The sequence below is a fragment of the Natator depressus genome, chromosome 4, assembly GCF_965152275.1.
Source record: "Natator depressus isolate rNatDep1 chromosome 4, rNatDep2.hap1, whole genome shotgun sequence".
NCBI lineage: Eukaryota > Metazoa > Chordata > Testudines > Cheloniidae > Natator > Natator depressus.
In genome coordinates this window covers 20,186,330-20,207,679 of record NC_134237.1, presented here as the reverse complement: position 1 = coordinate 20,207,679, position 21,350 = coordinate 20,186,330, and the positions used below count along the sequence as shown (strand labels likewise).

General features: G+C 40.5%; 1 protein-coding gene across 3 annotated transcripts in view; it reads right to left on the bottom strand.

The window, feature by feature from the left end:
• Positions 1-21,350, bottom strand: part of NUDT9 (nudix hydrolase 9) — a 53,359-nt gene that overhangs the window by 11,347 nt on the left and 20,662 nt on the right. Inside the window, exon 9 of one of the 3 annotated variants that reach the window (XM_074950558.1) lies at positions 16,608-21,348. The exons of 1 other annotated variant lie outside the window; for it this stretch is intronic. The gene's annotated coding sequence lies outside the window, so the exon portion shown is untranslated. Of the gene's footprint in view, positions 1-16,607; positions 21,349-21,350 lie in introns of those variants that run through there. One more of the 3 variants, XM_074950557.1, reaches the window with a different exon arrangement.

The window sequence follows — 21,350 nt, the reverse complement described above, 5'->3', positions numbered from 1 at the left end:
GGGAAACAAATATTTGACAATGGGCTCAGAGAAAGGTATAATGCGCCAGTGGCTGGAAGCTGAAGCTAGACAAATTCAGACTGGAAATAAGGTGGACGTTTTTAACAGTGAAGGTAATTAACCTGTAAAAACTTGCAGGGCTGGAACCTGGGAGGTTCTGTGATGCTGAGGGCGCTGCATTGCCGCAGCAGGCTAAGGCTGGGCTCCCATGGGAGGACTCTGTGAGGCTGGGCTTGGCAGGAAGTACAGCCCAGCAGGACCTGAGTGGCACCCTCTCGCAGCCCACTGATTGGCTGGTACCAGTATTTAAATCAGGAAGCCATGATAGGAAGCTGTGTGTGCCTGCCTGTCTATGCTCCAGACCCGATATTTCGGCTTCTGACCCTAGTTTGTCCTTAGCTTTGCTCTTCAATTACTATCTGTAACCTGGTGCCTGACCCTGATCTCCTCGTAACCTGACCCTACCCGATGTCTGACTCTCAGTTTGCCCTCTGTCCTGACTTAGACTCTGACCTCCCAGTATCTGACTCAGCCCGACTCCCAACTCCTGCTCCAACCACTAGGTCTGAACATCCTTGTCCCAGTCATGACATAACCAACTTTACTGGATTGCCCAAACATTTAGTACAAACCCCTTTGGGGTTACTGAAACCAGTGTATGATAGAACAGCCCTGAGGCTACTCTAAGTTCTCAATGGGACCAGCCCAGCACCTGATTATGCCACCTTTGCAGTTTCCCTTGGCTCATCCCCTGACCAAACTGCACTGGGAACAGATGGACCAGTCTTGAGAGGATCTGGTCCCACGACTCCAAAATGAGTGGGATGAGATTGTGCTACAACACTTGAGACCCTTTTTGACCCAAAACACCCAACCAACCCATAAATAAATATTAAAAACAAAACAAACTGAAATAAATCAGTCTAAAGGGGGAAAAAAGTAAATTAATGAAATCTAAAAAGAGTCAAAAACAAAATCTTGTCCTATGCAGAGATTTTAGCCCACTGGGGAGAAGAGCCAGAGACCCTGTGAAGTCTACAGAGGACTACACTATTGCTATCTACTTTACATGGAAGGCACTCAGATATTTTGGCAATAGACAGCAGTTTAAAACTCAAGGATAGACAGACAGATTAAAGAGGCTTATCCACAGCACACTTGACTTTCCGATTGATTATAATCATTTCAACATTAATTCTTAACAGGCGGTGAGGTAAAAAATCCAACGTTTTGATCTGTACTGAGCCTACCAAATCATCTTTAATAAAAACTTTCTAAAATGGCTTTGTATAATTACTATGTTCCCCACTCTCAACTCTCTACTCAATTACAAGCTTCAAAATCACTTGCATTCCATTAAGCTCTATGTCCTTCACAGAAATGTCTAGTCAGGATAAATGCAACTAGAAGTACATTTTTACATAGATGGGGTCTGATTCTGTTTCCACTCCACTTTTACACCAGTGTAACCCTGCTGACTTCAATATGGTAACTCCTGAGTTAGAATCAGGTCCTGATCTCTACACTACGCCTAATATCAGAATAATCATTAATTCTCATTATAATATTTTTAATATATTCCAGCATATATTTCACTTCCTGTCCTATCAGAGTTAGGTATAAATTCTACTCCAATTAATCAAAAACTGGAAAGAGAGGGTGGGATTTTCAAATTGTTCAGTATTGGCCCAACTCTGTTCCTATTGGAGTCAATTGCCTCACTCCACTCCAACTGAAGTCAATGTATGTTGGCCAGTGCTTAATTTGTGCCAGGGCTTGCCAGGGCTGAGCCCGGTAACTTCTGGGCTTGGCAGTTCATTGCCCTGGCACCTCTGGTCTTGCCGCAACAGTTATGAAAGTAAAGAATTGCTTGAGCCCCAGCACCACTTTCAGTACAATTAAGCACTGTGGTGTCACCTTCAGAGGAAAGCAAAGTTACTTTCATGCTGAGTGCTTTTGAAAATCCCACCCCGAGTGATAGTTCCCCTCCTCAGAATAGTTTTTGGTTTGTTCATTTATTTAAACTATTTATTTTTAACTATTGAATTCAACCAATACATAATTTCTCTTCATCTATCAAGAAAGAGAGAAGTCCAGGCAAATGCTAAGGTTGTGAGGATTTTTTAAAATATATGTACATTCATATGTAACCCTTCTGCCAGGTGAAGCCAGCAGCAACAAGGACCAGGTTCAGTATCTAGGGATTCCTTTTCACTAATACAACACAAAACCAGCTCGAGCCCCCACCCACTGACCTGGGACAATTACATACCATCCCCTGGGCACTCTTGCAAGCACAGAGTCTGTGTGTAGCAAAAACTTTTAATAAAAGGAGGGAATTAACTCAGCATTAATTTGGGAAAACACCGCAACTAGAGCTCATAAACACAAACCATGAGCAAAAGACCCACCCCCAAGTAAGTTGGGCAGTGTCCTTTTCCCCTCAGGGTCTTAAGTCCAGCAACCCAAAAGTTCCTTTAACAAGCCCGTCCTTTCTCTGTACCCCACTCACAGTTGCTGCCCTTGGCCAGTGCAGCCCCAGAATTCAGAGGTTCATTTGCAGAGTTTACCTCCCACCCTGTGTGGAAGACGGGGGATGGGGGCGCCAAGGAGGCACCTTACATGCTGCACTACTCAGGCACTTGCTCGTTGCCCCAATGGCCAATTGCTATGCCTCTGCGGGGACCTGCTAGCCACTTGCCACGCCTCTCCACCAGCCGCCCTGCTGGTCACGCCTCTCCGCCAGCCACCCTGCTAGCCCCTCGCCAAGATGTCTTCAGGGCCCCCCACCACTTAACACAGCTCTCAATGATTTCAGCTGTTAGTGGGGGAGCCTCACTGCTGGTGCACACTGGGCAGTCTCTTGCAATAGAGACACTGTCCCAAAGTAAGTCTAATACTTAGACCTAGGTATCAGTGATTTCAGCTCTGCAGGGTGTAACAAGACTCTAAATTCAGTCTAAATTAGCTCTTTTATTATACCATGGAGAGACGAAGAGTCAAATGGTGTCTACGACCCTTAAACAGGGCCCACACCACCAGGTACAAGTACCTGTCCACACCCTCTCTCAACTCCTTGGGCTTTGGAGCCTATGTCCCCTGCCTAGCGGGTGCTGTTCAATTGAGGGTGAGTCCCTCCATTGGGATATGCCAGGTACAGTTCTGCTGCCCTCGGTTCGCACGAGGATAGCAACTCTTTATTACTCCTGCCCCAATAACAAGGAGATTGGGGAATCCAACACCAGCCACAAGTGATCATTTGGGCAAGCAGTCCCATCATGCTGAGCACCTAGGCAGGGTGGCTGTACCCATGCAAGCGAGATCAGCTTCTGAAGTCTTTTTCCATAAGTCAGAACAGCACCAATACTGAGAACAACATAAAACATGCTGTGCATGCAATAACCTCTGCATGCATTTCCTTTGCCAGCCCTTTAACATGCTCCAGTGTGAGTCTCTGGGATTTCTGTAATCTTAGCAGTTGACAGGAAATTAAACTAACTCTCCAACAGGTATTAAGAATTTGTGATTCATGGTGAACTGTGGTTTTCTGATTAAAGCCAAGGCATTAGAAACAGCATTTAAATACTAGCCAGGCACATGCAGACTTCACTGGGACAAGCTGATTTCTTGAGTGTTGCAGTGATCACCCCGCCAGGCCAAGGTAATGCAAGTATTATCGTCTAATTTGGGATGAGTTTAAATAATCATTAGACATTAATTTTATATGTAGGATCTCAATAGGCATTAGATGGGAGGAGGAAAGGATGGTAACATTAGAAAAAGCTTCAGAAGTAAAGAGAAGGAACAGAAATAATGAGAAACAAATAGCAGAAAATCTCAATGAAAATTAAGCATTCCCGCCCCCCAAAATATAAATGATGCAATAGACAAAGAATGACCGGTTCTGGTGCACGAGGTGAGGAGGTTCAGAACCTCTGGATGAGCCTTAGCACATTTACAATAGCATACGGGAGACTGCCATCCCACAAATTAAATATGAGTAACCTGTAGTAAAGTTGACAAGTCAGCAAGCTTACAATCAGAACAGTTGGATTTAACTTAACTAGGAGCTCTTACCTCATTGACTCAGCTAATGTTTTCAAAAGTGACTAGCAATTCTGAGTACATAAATTTATGCGTTGAGGTGCCTTAAAGGGGCCTGATTTTCAAAAAGTGCTAAGAACTCACCCTCTGAAAATCAGGACTTAAGGTGTCTCACGCTGGGCATCCAAAATCGCTAGTCACTTTTGAAAACCTTGGCTCCTGTTTCTTGCTAGTTTCCAGTTGTTCAGGGAAGTGATAAAACTGTGGCATTATTAGCCACACACATCACATCTCTGTCGCTCTAAAAGCAGACAAAGAAAGAGATCTATGTAACATTAATCTATGAGCATAAAGGAAGAAAGCAAGAAAATCAGCCAGTCCTTTTAGATTTGGGAGATATTCCAAAATGTTGGAAACTGGCAATTATCTATAACTCCAATATTCTGGATAGGAACCAACATGAACAAAGGAATCATAGGTCAGAGAGTTTAACTAGATTCAGGGCCATTTGTGGAGAAAAGTTAAAGAACATCTGCAACAACGCAGTTTGATTAACTTACACATCGGAGCTCTTTGAAGGTATTACTGCCACAATATCTGAGGGAAATTCAGGGGATGCAGTATGTGTGAATTTTCAGAAAGCACTGGACCAGATCTTAAATTAGTGATGATGATGAATATGTAAAAGGTCTAAATTTAGGGCGAGGTCCTGTGAGATGCTTTGTGCCAGCCACCAGGGGCTCTGTGTGCTCAAGTCTCAATTGAGGCGACGTTCACAGCACTCAGTGCCTTGCAGTGGATGACTTTCCAATTAATTTCCCTCAACTACTGTGGCAATAATATCCGCAGAGAACTCCCACATTTTACTAGTCACACTGTGCTTTTTCAGATGTTAGTGTGTCCTTTCTACATTTTCCACAGGCCCTGCTGGAGGCTCTAAAACGGTCAGTCAGGGTCAGGGCTTGAATATAGTGCAGTTACACAGGAGAAGCATGCCTTAAAAATTGCAAAGTGTGGACCAACGCCAAGTTACTCACTCTTATAAATTTTGCTAAGGAATTTAACATTGTAAGTAGTAGTCTGGGTAGGGTTTAAGTTAACTCTGCTCAAATAATTTAAAATAATGCTTAACCCTTAATATAGCTCTTTTCATTTTTAAATTGCAGAGCATTTGTTATCATATGTTAGCCCCACTTTACAGATGGGCAACCAAGGGACAGGGATTACGTGACTTGCTCAAGGTCACACAGCAAGACACAGGCAGAAATACGACAGAACTCACGTTGCCTGATTCCATATTCTGGTGCCCTACTCACAGGACAGCATCCTCTTCTCCTTTCTCCAAAACTACTGAGTCCAATTATTTATTTCTAATCTCCATTTTCATTGGTTACTCCACCAGAATGAGATTTCTATTTCTCTCCTGTGTTCTGAGCATGGCCATTGCTGTACCAGTCCCTGTCAGTAATGAACAAGCAGCTATACAAATATTGGAAGACTAGAAATGGAAACTATGTTGCTTCTCATTATTGGAAGAACTTCCTTAAAATACATTTTTTTCTAAACCTGATAGATGGTAAAGAAATAGTTTCTTATGTTATTCCTCTTCTACCTCAAAGCTTTATCGACAACAAGCAAATAGATCACAAGCACCAGCAAGGAATCCCCCCCATAGGTCATCAGCACTGCAGATTTCACCTTTCAGGAAGCAGGTTTCCTGATGTACAAGGGTGAATTCCACTGAAGTTCCAATGAGTTCCTCTTTTAAAATGTCTCTCCTTTGCTGTTGGACATGTGGAACTTTAATTAAAGCTAGAAGGGTGTACTTTGTAATTATTTTATAGGTATTGGGATGAAAGGTGCTCTACGTAAGGGTAAGATTTAATGATATCTTCTTTTGTTTTCCAAAGCTGGATGAGAGTGATAGAAGTGACAGTGGAGAGGTAAACCTCCTGCTTATTGTTAACATTCTGCATTTAATTTCTTAGCTTTAAAATGGACTCAAAACTATTTACAATCCTGAGTCTGAATTTACTGATATTGACAATGCTTTGTATTTTCCACTGTCGCGTAGGAATCACCCAAGGTTTCCATCGCAGTTTCCTCCACAAGCAGCTCCATTTCCTCCACAACAGTTTCCTTCATTTCAACTGCCTCCTCAGGTAATGTAATCATTAGAGGTGGATGAGGGGAAAAAGACTCACTAACTTCAGAGAGAAAAAAGCTCTAATTACAGAATATCAGAGCACTCTCTGATTGACAGGTTACCATCAAGATATTTTTTCAACATGTTTATTCTTATTTTTCAAGCTTTTGGAAGTTTGTAGAGAAATCTAATTCTACAACAACCCAAGCCCAAACCTAATCTGGATCCCAGTACCTTCTCCTTGTCCCATCTCAGCCTTATAATTAGGAGGCAAAATAATTACCATTACAGTTATACACGACTATGACATTATCTCAGGATCACCATCAAATGGAGCTCACACAGCAGTGGTGACAATTACTTTTTGAGTTGGGACAAGGGTGCATCCTGGTTGTTTAGTAATAACTATATCTGTGGATAATAATGTCAGAGGCCTTTCAAATAATTTCCATTGGTGTGAGAGTTCCTTTCCACAGTGCCTAAGATAATTCTAGGAGGTCCTTTAGTTAGTCCCAAAAGTGGTAACAGAAAGCAACCTCACGTTGTTATACTGAAATTTTACTTGCATATTTACATTTTAAATGAAAGAAAACACTAACGGCATGAGCTGTGAAACTCTTGAAAGGTAAGGTACTGGGGGAAGAGTCTGATCTCATATGCATCTGTATAAATCCAGTGTTACTCTGGATTTAACCTGGTGAAACTGAGACCATGTCTACACTACACAGCTTTCAGCGACACGGCTGTGTCACCACAGCCGTGCTGCTAAAAGGGCAAGGTGTAGCCGGTATTTGTTGGCAGGAGAGGTTCTCCTGCCGACAAAAAACTTCCAACCCCACAAAGCACTGCTCACACTGGTGCTTGTCGTTGACAAAACTTTTGTCTTTTGGGAGTGGGAGGAGGGGTTTAACACCTCTGAATGACAAAAGTTGTGTCTTTCATTTGCCAGAGTAGACAAAGCCTTAGATACATACAGCACAGTAGTTTCTGATTTTGAAAAGCTTGAAAGCTTATGCCCAAATAAATTTGTTAGTCTCTAAAGTGCCACAAGGACTCCTCCTTGTTTTTGCTGATACAGACTAACATGGCTACCACTCTGAAACCTGCAATAATTATAATACTCATACCACTAGATGGCACTGCAGCGTCAAACAAGTCAACACAAGCCTGGTCCAAGCACAAGTCCTCTGGACTACTAGAGAATCTAGTTGATGACACACACACCCCTGTAACTCAGCACAGATGAAGATAAATACATTAAAGACTGAGACACTCATATGCTTCAGGAATGGGGGCCATATAAGTACCCTAGACAACAGAGGCAGTGTTTCCTGATATCATCTCTGGCTGAACATTTAATGGATAAGCAATGTGGCTGTGAGTTCCAATTGCTATGAGGACCATAAATTTGAATTTCCTGACTTGTCAGTATTTCCTGACTTGTCAGCTATTCAATTTTTAATGAAAAGGAGGGAGGGGAGGCAAAGGTTCACAAATCCCACACTGAAAGAAAGGCAACTCTATATTATTACATATTTGTTTTATAACAGCAGTGAGGGGCCCCAGTCTTGGATCATACACGCCTATCTGCATGTTCATACAGCATGAGATATTCAAATATGCACCATATATTTGCGGAAATCTCATTAGGCAAAAATAGGTATCCTACTTTTGCCATAATAATCTAGTTAAACTATGCTGGGACCAAAGTTTAAGCAAAATGATCACTTAAACCAGAACCAAATGAAATCTTAAATCTCAATGAAGAAACAGTGATAAAAGTATCATTAAACATTTTCAAATTATGATTATTAGTACTATTTAAAAACAATTTTTTAGTATTTTTTATAATTTTTCCCTCTGTCGGGCCCTATTTATATCCCTGTTCTATATGATCCAGCTCAGATAACTTTTCTTTTTAATATCTTCACTTTAAAATGAACCTAAAACACTAGAAACATAAAATAAACTAGAGCAAACAATTAAAAAGAAAATACTGTAGTTGAACTTAAGTACCAATTCACCCATTCATCTCTTTACTGTATTAAATGGCCCCACAGCAAATTTACATTATTTGCAGAACTAGGTTGACACTATACATTCAGAGGGCCTTAAATATCAAGTTGAAAGGCATTTCAACAATACTGAAAATGCATTAGCATAGGATTTTAAAAATGCCTAGCAGACTTAGATACCCAAATGCCATCACAGTTCAATCGTAGTTAGGCTCCTAATTTCCTTGGTTCCTATGAAAACTCCAGCCGAGATACAGAGGGATGAATTCAAGCCTGCTGTAAACCCACTGAAGCTAATGGAATTGTGTCCTCTCACACCAGGTCAGAATTTGACTTTGAGATAATAATACCTTGAGTGTTCTATCAACAGCCCCCAAGCCCAGAGAATGAATTCAGCTATGTTACTCCTCTGGAGTCATCTATTCTTATTCAAAATATAGATTACTATAGCTTTTAAACATTTCCTTTAGAACTTTTATACTAAACTGTCATAAGAACATATGGAATTATCTGCCCACAGGGGAAGTTTCTCTTTAACCCCAGGAGTATAGATTTGTTTAGACCTGAGACATGAGAGTTTGTTCGCCTTGTACAATATGTTTTACTCTCACATAACCATGAATGTGTTCCTTAGCCGTATAAATATCCAATCCTTATATGTTTCAGAGTAACAGCCGTGTTAGTCTGTATTTGCAAAAAGAAAAGGAGTACTTGTGGCACCTTAGAGACTAACCAATTTATTTGAGCATAAGCTTTCGTGAGCTACAGCTCACTTCATCCGATGAAGCTCACGAAAGCTTATGCTCAAATAAATTGGTTAGTCTCTAAGGTGCCACAAGTACTCCTTTTCTTTTTGCAATCCTTATATGAATCCTGTTAAGCTTTTTGTCTCAATTATATGTAGTAATGATGAGTCCTACAGGCTATTTCCTTTTATCTGATTTAAATTTGCTGCATTTCAGTTTTTCTTGTGAATGGGTACTCCTGCTTACCCTATCTATAACCTTCAGAAATTCATAAATATTAGGCCTAAAGGGACCATATTAATCATCTAGTCTGACTTCCTGCATAACACAAGCCAGAGAGGTTCCCCTCATGCTAGTTACACACAAAGGAGTTAACTTTACTTCTAACACTTCCGAATTTCTGAATGCTTGACTTTGCAACCTTAATGTTCCTTTAATGTAGGGTTTTTTAACACATATTATATGAATTGTATAAAATAGCACACTTAAAATTTTGTATACAAGTATAATACAAACAACAGAGACACCATCTGCTTTTTCTTTAATGCTGAAGCATACCCTCCATATATATTGCTCATCCACAATCAAAGCAGATTAAACAGATATATTGTGTTAACATTGTACTTATTTATCCTGAAATGGAATTAACACAGGGGGAATTCTGCCGGCATGGATCTGATTGCAGGGTTAGGTCCATAGCATGTATGTAAAAGAAGGGAAGGTATTGAATTAGAACCAACTGACTTTTAGAATTCCTGCCTCCGCCCCACCGGCTTGCCTTTCCCTTTTAACCAGACAGGAGTGGTAAATTCAATCCGCTTTATATCTTACACCTACCACATTAGTGTTACATCTATCTCGCTAATGGTTTAATGGGGAGTAGCTACATATGGTTGGGCTGCTTTTTGTATTCTCCATGGCTAACATATGCAACAGAGTGTAGTTGGCACATTCAGAAATAAAAATTGAATCAATTACCTCAGTGCCAGAAAAGAGAGAAAAGAATACAGCAATACCAGTTCCACTGACCAAACAAAACGTCCCACATCAAAATATTGACACTGGAATTTAAATCAAGATCCTGCTGCTCACCTTGAGCAGTGGTTCTCAACCAGGGTATGCTTACCCCTGAGGGTGTGCACAGATTTTCCAGCAGATACATCAACTCATCTAGCTTTTGCCTAGTTTTAAAACAGGCTACATAAAAAGCACTAGTGAAGTCAGTACAAACTAAAATTTCATACAATGCCTTGGTTTATACTGCTCTATATACTATACACTGAAATGTAAGTACAATATTTATATTCAAATTGTTTAATGATATGATAAAAATTAGAAAGTAAGCAATTTTTCAGTAATACTACTCTGTGACACTTTTGTATTTGTATGTCTGATTTTGTAAGCAAGTAATTCTGTAAGTGAGGTGAAACTTGAGATGTGCATGGCAAATAAGCCTCTGAAAGGGATACAGTAGTCTGGAAAGATTGAGAACCACTGATCTAGAGGTCCAAACTCAGGTCTGGAACATGCAGTCCCTACACTGGCAAATCTCCAGTTGTTTGGGAAATTTTGACTGTCTACAAACTACAGCATCAGGGGCTTAATTTGATTCAGTTATAAAAGCAGCAGATTAAAAAAGCAAGGAAAAATGAAGGGAAGAATGTCAAAGCTCAAGGCACCAAATCAGGTTAATAGAAGCAATAAAAATATTACAGAATAAAGCTAAGTCCTATTCATATAGATGTCAAGGCCATTCATTTCAAATAAGGCATTTATATTACATGTTTTTAGCCTTAGAATAGATTCTGTAGCAATTACAATAGCACACTGCTAACTTGTGGTCTCTTCCTGCACCATGGAATCAGTGGAAGCTTTGCCATTGACTTCAATGGGTACAGGACCAAGCATTTAGTGCACATAAAATGATGAACGTCATGGAGCAACTAAATTTGACACACCTGTTTATCCTCTCCGATATGCGAGAAGTTGAAAGACAACACATTTTTTAAAATAGTTTTAAAATCTGGATTGAGTGACACATCTAGTGTAGGAATTTGATTTTTGGATTGCTATCTTGATTTCACTGTTTTGTTTTTTTTCAGCCATTTCCATCTCCCTTTATCCCAGTGGGGGTGAGGCCAGCCTTCTATATTATATTACAATTGCATCTGTATTACTGCACAACATCAGAGCCACATTTATTTGTGCATGAAAAGGCCCCTATCCTTAACTGCACAATGCACCTCCTGCTGAGACTCTCCCTTCCAGCATGAATCAGCATGTCAAGAGGAAATAGACAAATCAGAAGCAGTTAAACTCTTTGTGTGGAAAAGGACAGTGCTGCTCCTTAAGACTTTTGTGTATGTACTACTTTATGAGATGTTACAAAGATTGAGTGAAATATCTTGACCATTAAAGGGACAGTCAACTAAACTTATTTTAATTTTTTTCTAAATTCCAGTTTGAATCAGCAGCTTGGTTTTTTGCTGAATTCTTTAAAAAATATTTTTATAAGATTTTTTTCTACTCCCCTGAAAATGTCTAAAGGGGTCTTTTTAGGAAGAGAAAACCTAAGGCTCTTCTTCTGTAAACAAATACACACATACCTAACTTTAACCATGCAAGAAGCTCCACTGACTTCATTTGGACTACAGGCAGGAATAAAGTTAGCTACGAGTTTAAGTGAGAGCTGGATTGGGCTCTGACTATGACACAGGAAAAGAGGGTGTGTTGCTATCACATGTTGGTAGATTTGTTACTAACTAACTAGATAATTGACTAATGTTAAAATCCAGCATACACAAGGCAGCTGTAGTTTTAAACATGTTAGCTAACTCAAGGTAACTCTTGAGTAGGGAGCCTGGAGGTTACCTCATCCACCTAGTAAATAATAAATAAATATACTGAAGTGTCTGCAGTACTTTATATCCATTCAGTACTTTATATCTAAAAAAAATATTGTAGAAGCATTAAGTAATGAATCCTCAGTACCCATATGAGGTAGACTAGTATTATCCCAGGTTAAAGATAGGGAAAGTGAGGTGATAAAGTTAAGAGACTTGCCCAAGGCAGTAGAGCAAGTCAGTATCGGAACTCAGATTCAAAATCAGGAGTTCCTTGCTTGCAGGTCTGCATTTAATCAATTTTGTCTACATAATAGTCTATTTGTAAATCCTCTTTGTTCCTCAGAGACCTAATTTTAGATTGTAGGACTAAATGAAATTACAAGAACTTTAAGGTTATTAGCTCAAGCATAAAGCTATCAAGTCAGATGCTGAAGAGCCAGATTAGATTTTCAAAATATATCAAATGATTCTCTAGAATACAGTCTCACAATTATTATTGTATATCTGAACCCATATGGAGGAGTAGAGAAGAAAAGAAGCATAGTTTGTATTTAACACTCAAGTTTATAGAAATTTGTACATTAATAAGGGAATAAACATATTTTTAATTAATGCCACTGTGAGGTTAGAAAGTACTGGTATATTAAAAAGCCCTGCCCATGTTGCATACAACACTTCATATTATTAAAACAAATACATTTGAAAACTCATTTACTATTTGACTATTTCTGCTGTGTTTTTACTTCCTGAATTTCTCCTGGGCTGGACAATCCAAAGAAACTAGCCAGTTTTATTTTCAGATTTTTATGCATTTGCACGATGTTGTAATCTATCAATTTCAAAGAAACATTTCTATTTGTTTTAGGTTAATATAGCCGGGAGTCACCCGCTCCTGCCTTAAAAGACTTAAAACAGCCCGGGGAGAGGGCTTTGACAGGGAATGAAAAGCAGGGCTGATTGGGAGAAGCAGCCTCAGCTGGGGGCCATGCCCCAATCAGGCTGCAGCTGGCTTAATCAGGGCCCAGTTGGCCCTTATAAGAGGGCAGTGGGCCAGAAGCACAGAGACTCTCTCACCTGTTGAGAGGGAGGGACAAACCTGGCTGCTAGGAGCATACCAAAGTACCTGAGGTGGAGCAGGGCTGGGGGAAGGCTAGAGGAGCTGGGGAGCTCTGGCCTGGAAACCCACCCCCTGGCTTCAGGCCTAGTAGAAGACCAAATAGGTACTGGGGTTGCAGCTGGGTGGCCCAAGGGTAGGTGGAGGCAGGAGGTCCAAACCCCCCTTGCCTATGATGACTGGCTTATGACTGCAGTTAGCCCCAGTGAAAGGGGGCTAGATGGTGACTGGCAGTAGCCCATAGGCTGAGGCAAGGTGGGGAGACCCAGATCTGTGGGGTATTGCCTGGAGGGTCTGGGACAGACACAGGGGGGCCAGCAATGGTGAGACACCAGCAGAAGGTGCTCTGGAGCTGGTAAAAAGAGCTAATTCCTAGACCGCCAGCAGGAGGTGCCGCTGGGTGAGTCCTGCCCCATTAAAGTTTGTGGTGTTTTTTTTTTTCAAAGCCTAAATTTTGGGCCAACACTCTTTGATCTGACAGTTTCTTGTTAAATCTAATAACTTATTGGATATTTGTCTTATTTTTAGCTTTCCCCCTCCTCTGGGGTAAGCCCATACTTTATATTTGTTATGATTACTATGGCTGTATAAGTATCTTGCAATAGACTGGTTTTGTGGAAGACTGTTTCTAGGGTTAGTAAAATTAGTTACAGAAGAAATATCCACAAGTTTCCTTGCTTTTCTTGAAAAGAGAGCTTATGAATGAGTCTAACAATTTGAGTCAATTGTTCCTCTATAGAGGAATAAACTATGTAAGGGAGTAGGGTTTTTTCCTAAATTGCAGTTTGATAGAGCAGCTTGACTTTTTTCTGGATTCTTTTGAAAATATTTTATAAGGTTTTCCTGATCCCCTGCTGATGTCTACAAGGGTGTTTTTTTAGCAAGAGAAACTAGGGCTCCACTTCTGTGAACACACAAGCACATGCCTAACTTTAGCCATAAAATAATGGAGCCTCTTACATGGCTAAATAGACTGCATTTGGAATACACCCAGGAATAAAGTTAGGCACATGTTTCAGTGATTGGACTCTGACTATGGCCATGGCTACATTAGGAAGAATGTGTGATAATACATTAAAAGTCTAGCATACACAAGGCAGTTGTAGTTTTTAAATGTGTAGCAGCTCAAGGTAATTCCTAAGGAGAGAGTCTCGAGTTTACCTCAACCACCTAACAGGTGTTAAAACCACAACTGCCTTACCTACACTAGGATTTTAACATGTTAATTTACACTTGTTAACTAATGTTAACAATACCCATGTTTTTCCAAGTGAGGCCAAGGTCCAAAGGGGATAAAATGATGAAAATTACATACATGGTATCTGGGAACTGGGCTCCAGCTTGAGTCTGAACACCTACACTGCAATTTAACAGCCCCTTAGCTTGGGCCCTGTGAACCTGAGTCAGCTGGCATGGGCCAGCCAGAGGTTTTTAATTGGAGCATAGGCCACTTCGAAGCATTAAGTAATGAATCCTCGGTACCCAGATAAGAGACTGGGAAAATTAGGCAAAGTTAAGTAATTTGCCCGAGGGCCACAGAGCAAGTCAGTATCAGAACTCAGTTCTGGCTTGCAGTCCTGCACTTAAAAATAGATCATCATGTAGACATCCGATTAAGTCCTCTTTGTTCCAAAGACACCTTATTGTAGATTGTCAGATTTAATCTGCCTTTAAACCAAACAAGTTTACTGTATCTTTAGTTTCTGACAATCAATGGGATAAATTATTGGTTTTGTATTTACAGCTATTATTGCTGTACAATTAAACAGTAAACATAGGTTGCACTTTGACTAGTTTGGTGGAGGATCATTTCTGGTGGTGGTAAAATTAGTAAAGTAAGAAATATCCACAAGTTCTCACACTCCTGTTGAAAAGAGAGCTTACAGAGGAGATTTTAAATATTTCAACCCATCGTTGCCCTGTGGAGAAATCGACCACATAAGGGAGTGGAAACTTCATGGGGCTCTTCTTCCATTGCCCTGTACTGGGCCATCATTTATATTGGTGCAAAGTGGGTGTTAAATCCTGCCATTCTGATCTGGCAGCATTTTATACCCACTTTGCTCTGGTGTTCATGATTGCACCAGGTGCAGAACAGAGAATTGGGGCCTCATGAATTTCAAATTACAAAGTTTCTTAGATTAGATGAGGATGGAGAGGTCAATGACTGACAGACAGACACAAAGTAGACCAGGGGTTCCACCTCCCCAAACCTGCCTATTTTGGTTGATTTCCCAGAGGACATTTTCCATGGGGGCTGGGGAGCAGGAAGTAGCATGGGCAGGGGGAGCACCACAAGCACTTTTGCAAAACTGTAATCTCTTGTGGGAGTCCCTTGGGTTTGGTGGAGGCATTTTAGTTATGTTCCATCCATTCTTAATCCACCACTGCATGGAAGTATCTGACATTCAGATAACACACTAATAAGTGCAGTATAAAAACAGAGAACTGTAAGATATATGAAGGCAGCAGCAGGAGAAAGTATTCATTCCCCCTAGCCCACCGAAAGTTTTCCCAGCTTTAGTGTAAAGGCTACAGACTCTTCATTTGTAATTAAAAACTTACTGTATTTCAAGTGATTTGCATAGATTTACCAAAAAATCCTAAAAAGAGCTACAAAAATCCTAAGCCTTAAAGTTGACCTAATTTGTACACTAACTTTCAACAATACTATAAATATTTGTAAGGCAATATTAGCTAGAGGCCTGGTCAGGACTTTATTGGGCGAGGCACTGTATCAAACACTCAAAATGGAAAAACCCTGTCTAACCCAAGGAGTTTATAATCTAAGATCAAGCATTGTGATCAAAGAGGAAGCTCAGCCTAACTGGAGAACTTCCTGGGGAAAAACATGGCAAATACATACTAAAATTCACTTAAGCTAACAGAACGGTGCATTAATAAATCTTAACTGAAGGAAACAACTAAATTTGATTCAAGGGATATTGTCACTTTCTTTGAGAGAAATAACAGGCTGTCTGTGGAACTGGTGCAGTTTTCCCCTCTCAGTAAATACTGTACTTTCAGTCACTGGTGCCAGAACAAGGGAAGCCAGGGCCCCCCACTTTTTAACGTGAGCGTAATTTGGAGGGTAGAGTGGGCATTGCCCCTTGTGACAGGGTGCGACTCACCACTGTGGTACTTCCTGCTGGCTGTGCTGGGGATTAGCTCTGTATGCCAGTGTGCTATCCTAGGGTGGCATCTTGCCACAGTCACTTCTGCTACACACTGCTCTGTCCCAGGTGTTTGCAGCCTTCAGCCTGCGAGGCAGCCAGTCCTCCTCCTTCCTCAAGCTCCAGGGAGTGATTGAAGCTGCTCAGCTCCCCAGCCCTAATTGGCTGCCTCCTGCGCAGCTTCCATAGGGTTCTATTAACCCGTTATGGGCCAGTATGGGGCAGAGGCCCCATCACACACCCCCAAACTGCAAGTCTCAGGCAGGCACAGAGCAACGCTGGAAGGGGCTGTGTTTTGCAGTGAGGGAGCTGATCATGGTGCTGCAGGTGACTGGTGGGAAGAGCAGAAAGATGATGGGCTGTGCAGCTCATTCCTGGTGAACTACATGCAGCTGCTGGAGGTAGGAGACTGGCTGGACCAGGTGACTAGAGGGTGCAGGGGGCTGGGGCCACAAGGGAGTGCAGGGTTAGGGGAGAAGGGGCATAGGAATCCACTTGGGCTTTGGCCCCCCCACTTCTACAAAGGTTCCAGGTTCAGAGTGGGTAAATCATTTTGTTTTGTTGGTTAATGAATACTTTGTGAAATGTTTATATTTTATGGAAACATGGACTGTTAGTTTTAATAATAACTCTGTTAAGATTACTAAATACTACAGTACGTTCATATTTTATGTATGAAGCTACTCAATTATCTCCCATTGACATAAGAGATCTGCTTTTGCTCATGTGGTCATTTATTTACAATAGTTTACTTCATTGCTAGTGCCATGACTTAACATGTTCTATTTAATGATAAAGAACAGCAGAAACAGCTGTTCAATCTGAGATTCTAATTCAGTTTTCTCATTCTGCAGATGACACTGGGAATTTAATGATGTCCTCCATGCAACTTATCTACTTCTAAGTCATCAAGGGTTTTTTTTTTTTTGCTTGTTTTGTTTGAATTTGTATTCTCTCTCACACCTTTAATGTTACTGGTGCACTGAAAATTCTGGAGATACAGTATACCTATACATGCCTCTAACATTCATCTGTGTTCTTTGTCTAACCCCTTAACAGCAGATGATTCTACTCATCCAAACCATATGTTCCACACTTTATATTTTAATAAAGACTGAGCATTGACTGAACATTTTCTGACTGAGTCTGTTTAAAGGACTGCTCTTAAAGATGAGCCAAACTTACACCTACTCAATAAGAAATGTACACCTAGGTCTATTTATAAGCAATTTTTATTTGAAAGCTTAAATGACAGACACAATTTGTGCCTTCCTCATTTTTGTTTTTTAAATCAAAACATTTTCACTTCCTTATTGTCCTTGATTTTCTATTAACATAATTGTGGCATGACTATTTTCCACAGGAAATAAAATCCATCTCCCCTCCCATACAGAATTATTCTCTACTGTACTTGTAGTAAAGTTCAGATGAAAATAAAGAGCAAGATTATGATGAAATACTAAAAGAGCTAATTATATAAAGTGTGGAGATAAACAAGGGAACAAAGAATGTGCAGTGACACAGGACACCAATCTTTGAAGGATGTACATACCATGGAGGGAGAAATTATTTAGGATTGTACAAGGAAATAACATAATGAGATGTACCACATGCTTAAATAATGCTGTCAGTCTCCAGTAATTATAGTGGGATAAAGCACTGGATAGTAGCCATTCTCTCAGTCACATCTACTGCTCCTCCTGACCTGTAGAGTCCAAAAACCATGTGGTAACCACAGAGAAACTTCAGTAGAAACAGTACTACTTTCTTATTCTCCAGATCTCCTCCCTGTATAGAAGTGAAAAGAGTGGCCCCATCAGATTTTAACCTCAAACACAAAAATGTATTTGAATGTTATAGTACAGGATTTGTAACACCCTGAAAATAGGTTTCTTTAACTATAGCGGCACAACTTCTATAGTTAGAACAACTTTATGCAAGTGAATTGGAGGGTGGTGGAGAAAGTGGGAGAAGACACTAAAATAAATCTCTAACTACGGACTGCTCTTAAATACAGAAAAATGAGACTACTAGCTTTTTGCCTACATATTAATAATTGAAACAAATTAGTTCTTCTGTTTCTGTAATGAAATTTAAATGATACATGAAGAGACTATCAATAACAACAAATCAGAAAATTGTTTGTACACAAAACCCCTAGTATTAGTCTTTCCTCTGTCCTCTCCCCCCTCCTGGAAATTTAAATCTTTCACATACAACACAGAATGAAAAAGCTGCATAAAACATTCCTATATTTAATCTGATTTTAACTCAGTGATGCTTGATTAAACAAATTCAATGACAATATGACTATGAAATTTTAATAAAAACAGCATTCATGGACCAGAACAATTAATGTTTCTTCAATATACAGATCTAAACTTTTGCAATATTCAGTAAGAACTATTTCTTTTGACTCAACACTTCCAGAAACATATGCACAGTTGTATAAAAATTTCTGATTGCAAAGTTTATCCAACAAGCATATAGATGGCATGTAAGTTGGGTTTTTAGTTTTAAGTCCTTCCTTTTCTGTTACAATATAGCCACAAGCAGACATAATTTGGCTAGATTAGTTTTACACTTTCCCAAAGCTACTTCCCCCAAGAGCCTTTTTCTCATTTCCTACTCTTGCAACAAATGTACCACTATTTCTTCTTCACTGCCAATAAAAAAAAAAAATCCACATTCCCTATCTTGGGAATGGTAAAAAAAAAAAAAAAGTGTAAAGTACTGAATAGTCTTTCAAATCAGTCGATCAACATGAAGGTCCATTCTTAGTTGTGATGGTATCACAGATAATGGGACCCTATTCCAAAATATTAGTCCTGTGTAGCAGCAGAAGCAAAAACAAAAAATCAAACTTAGAACAGTGCTTAAAAATTTGTAAGCAATAGAGTTGGTAAAGGATATATATTATTTCTCCTCATATTTTAGATGGCAACTATTCAATTAGCCATTTTGCAGACTGGAGTGAACAGGTGGGCAAACTTCACAAACCTCTACAAGTGTCACAAATTAACTGCATTCCTAAATACTCCTCATGTGCTTTTTTTCCTGTGGCTCCCATTCCCTTACAACCAGTGACAACTCAGGGATGAGAATAACTCCTAATGAACACTGAATTATACTATCAGCTCTTTAAACTTTTTACAGCATATAACTACCCATCCCTTCCATATGTTTTTGTAGCACAGTGAGGACTGGATAACCACACTTGCAACTGGCAGAATTTTGCCCTAGGGTTGAAGAGTGACCATTAAGTAAATGGCTTTCAAAAGACCAGTCATACTAGGAGACATTGGGAAACTTAAGAAATAGCAGCTTAAATTGTTTGTGTGAAGTTAAAGGTGAAGAGTCTTTGAGAGACACTCAAATAGCAGGTAATTGTAAAGCATGTAGGTGTTCCATGGATTTGGAGAAACTCAATTGCCTTTAATAACACCTACTCATTTTCCTATGAAGGAGCCAACAATGATCTCGTAGCAAGGCTGGGTCCAGGGCAACACCAGGACTGAAACAAGGTAGGAGCAAGGCTAGGAACCAGCAGGCACAGGAGCTATTGCAGCCAAGTCTGCAAATGCTCTGAGCAGACTCTTCCCACTAATAAGACAGTGGAGCCAATCAGGCGGCCTACTACAGGCTGTGCTCATTAGGTTGCCCAGAGACTGGCTTGGCTCCAGGCCCTGATTCCTGATAGGAGAGCACTGAAAAATGAGCCTTAACTCATTATCTGACTTTCCTCAACAGCCCTCTTGAGGTGAACATGTTTGACATATCACTCTCAGATATTATCAGTGATGCTGAGAGAGTAACGAACTGCAAAAGAATATAGTATGCAATGGAATTTTCTATTCACGTTGACAATTTCACCCTGCCCATTTGATTTGTGGGGGGAAGCAAGAAATCTGCACAAAAGCTTCAACCACCAAACACTGTCAACAACTCTGATAATACACATTGTGCTGGCAGCAGTTACACTTTGATACAGTTTGAAGTTTCAGCATTGTTTGGTTTTGAAGAGCTTATTTGCAATTATGTAGCAGACAGTCACAGAAAAGACAAGTGCTATATTAAAGAGGTGCACCTCCTGTAAAACAAGTTATTCTAACTATTCAGCACAACAGCCAAAAAATGCTGAATTCACTTTTGGGTGTCACATTATTTTAGAATTTGAAGGCAGAGAGCGTAAAGCATACCTGAAGGATAACATACTTAGAAGCAAGGTCTGTAAGGAAAGGTAAAGAGCTCAGCTTATTAAATATAAAGGAGGGTGGGAGGAGACATACCAACCCTTCATGTGTTGCAGACAATTACTAGAGTAAGTGGACAGAAATAAGGTGAACTTAAGCAAAAGCAAGGACAACTCAAGCTAAACACTGGCAGAACATCATACATATGAACAGCTAAACATTGGAACACACAACTAAGGGGGGGAGGGATGCAGGGTATTCTTCTTATTAAAAGTGGAGTTTGCCAAGTCAATTTATGGCAGCAGCAAAGTTCAGTCCCTCAGACTACCATCAAATCTGGCCACAGGGCAGTCGCCAGTGATGCGTGGCATTGTCTGTTTTTGGCCACAGCTGCACATGGAATCCTTTTGTTGGCCCCAGATGTGAGGGTTGGCTGCATATTTACCCTGGCCCATTTGAAATTGGTTCAGAAGGACACATGAGCAGTGTGGGCAAATCACGGCTGGGTCCACACATGGCTGGGTCAGTTATAAGAGAATGGTTTCCGACATCAGCTACAGACCATTGCTCAAACCACATCGACATCACAGAGAAATCTCGACAGGACAAGTGGGCCCACAATAGGGGCCTTGACAACAAACGTACTGTTGGGTGGTCAAAGATGTCTGTGAATGGTGGTAGGCTCAGGTTTGCCCTGATCTTCTCAACCATTCGGACTAGAGCATCCTCACAATGGATGTGTGGAGGAGTGATGCTGCGTAACACGGGGAACCCATGGTACTGGGCTGGTCGAAATGTCTCCGTTATGATGCTTATGGTTGAGTGTAGTTGTGTGTCCAATCAGCGGACCACATTCAAAGTCCTTTCTAGAGCTGAATCTTAGCACTTGCCAGCAGACATTTTTGATGTAATTTCGCCCCCCAATGTTGGAGTCATCAGGCTATCCCTGAGAGTACTGCAACATTGAGGGATTGTCAGCAACCAAATGCAGTATTATCAGGGTTAGCATTATTAGAGATATTCAATTAGCCAGGCACGATACACATCAATCAGGGATCTTCTACGGAGGATCT